Below are 1,807 nucleotides of genomic sequence, written 5' to 3'. Positions count from 1 at the left end.
ACTCTTCCGATTCTCTCCCGCATCCCACCTGGGGGGGGAGGGGGGGGAAGTGAGTGAGTGGCTGTGTGGTGCTCAGTTGCCAGCTGAGGTTAAACCACAACAGTATCATCTTAACTTACTGCCTGCAATCATATAAATAATTCTTTTGCACTTAACATATGCTAATTTTTGCAAAGAAAAAAAAAACATTCAATTGTAATAGTGGGTATTCACTAAGCAATACAGATCATGTATCAAGTACTCAAACACAGAAGTTATGCCTGCTTACCTTGGATTTAGCATGCCAGCTGAAGTGAAGATTGTTGGTCTCGCTGGGTATTAAGAGATTGAAGGACAACGCATAGTAATTAACCACATCATTCCTCACGTAAGACAACTCTGCATCAAGACCTGTAATGAGACAGAACAGAGTAAGTCAGGGAGGAACAGGACCAGCAGTAACACACCGGAACAAACAACTCCCAGTACCACCAGCTCCACTTGTATTTGAATGTTTAAGCAAATACTTCCTCAAGTCCATAAATTCAATTGCAGGTTTGGAGATTAACGCTTATGCACGTCAGCATTAACAAGACTGCTTCAAATTCTTACAAAGCAACAATTTCAGAGAGATGCCGCAGCCTAATAAACAGGTAAAAGTTGGAATGTAATGGAAGGAAATATGACTTGTCATACAATCCTCCAAAAGAGTCATTACAGACTCTCCTGAATGTACTCCTGTCTGCTTCTGGGAATCACAGGTCCAGTTCTGCTCTTATTTACAACTGAGTACACTCAAAACAAACTGCTTTGGATTATCAGCTCATTAACTGCAGGTAATTCTTCCTGGAATAGCTCATTTCTTGAGCTGAGACACATAAGCACTAAGAAATTAACGTCAAGGTAATTAGATCATAACACAAAGCACATAATGAGAGGAGGAATGACATTTGTATACCAAGTAATACTAATATTTTTTGTCTACCCTTTGCTTTCTGGACTTTTAAATAAACCTAGATAATTGAAAGACCCACAAAACTATTTACTACAGAGCACTAAGATGCATTTCCCTAAGTAGATGCATACTCCTGATATTAAATACTGATATTAAATACTGAAGCTGCCGTTATCTTTTGCAGCACACATTCCAAGGTCACACTGAATACAGAGTAGGACCCTACAAGCTTGCCCTGGGTGTCATTAGCAATTAGCGGTAAAGTAAGCACTACAAGTTAACCCCCTTCCATACAGCTGTAAAATTAATCCCAGCTCCATATCCTCAGGACAAAACCATACTGTATTTGTAATCAGTACCATTTTGTCTTGTCTCATACAGCTTTTCCTCCATTGCTCCCAGTTAAACACTATCCAGGCTCAGCAATATATTGACATGCTAAAAGAACAACGGGGCAAATCAGATACAGGTGCATGCTCCAAGCATGATCTACACAGAGGGAACTGGGTTCAATTAAAGTATTCACAGTACAATTGGGAACGTAAATAATAGAGTTATTTTTATTATGGCTAGAAAGTCAAGAAAACTGGAGAGGCTGTGACTCCAAGATGACAGCATTTAAGGCATCCTGAAGTTATTCTAAGAATCTAGGGAATCATGAAAGGGTGGTGGTGGTTTTTTTTTTTAAGAAAGAAAAAAAACTCTGAAGATAACTATTGAACTGTGTAGACAAGCTGCATTTGAAAAAAGGGAGAACTAGCTTGAGAGAAATAATTCCTCCTACTTAGTGCAAAAACTGGGCACAGATCAGTACAAAGTGATAAGCATTCTCTTATTCCAGAACTTGATTTAATCCACCTTGTTTTCACAAGA

General features: G+C 39.0%; 1 protein-coding gene across 2 annotated transcripts in view; it reads right to left on the bottom strand.

Annotated features, from left to right (window-relative positions):
- Nucleotides 1-368, bottom strand: part of RYK (receptor-like tyrosine kinase) — a 46,383-nt gene extending 46,015 nt beyond the window's left edge. For both annotated transcript variants that reach the window (XM_019473583.1, XM_019473584.1), the window contains exon 1: nucleotides 269-368. The gene's annotated coding sequence lies outside the window, so the exon portion shown is untranslated. The remainder of the gene's footprint in view (nucleotides 1-268) is intronic.
- Between the last annotated feature and the right edge of the window lie 1,439 nt (nucleotides 369-1,807).

Source organism: Aptenodytes forsteri, unplaced genomic scaffold (genome assembly GCF_000699145.1).
Source record: "Aptenodytes forsteri isolate BGI_AS27 unplaced genomic scaffold, ASM69914v1 Scaffold679, whole genome shotgun sequence".
In the NCBI taxonomy this organism is placed as follows: Eukaryota; Metazoa; Chordata; class Aves; order Sphenisciformes; family Spheniscidae; genus Aptenodytes; species Aptenodytes forsteri.
This window is presented reverse-complemented; position numbering and strand designations above follow the sequence as displayed.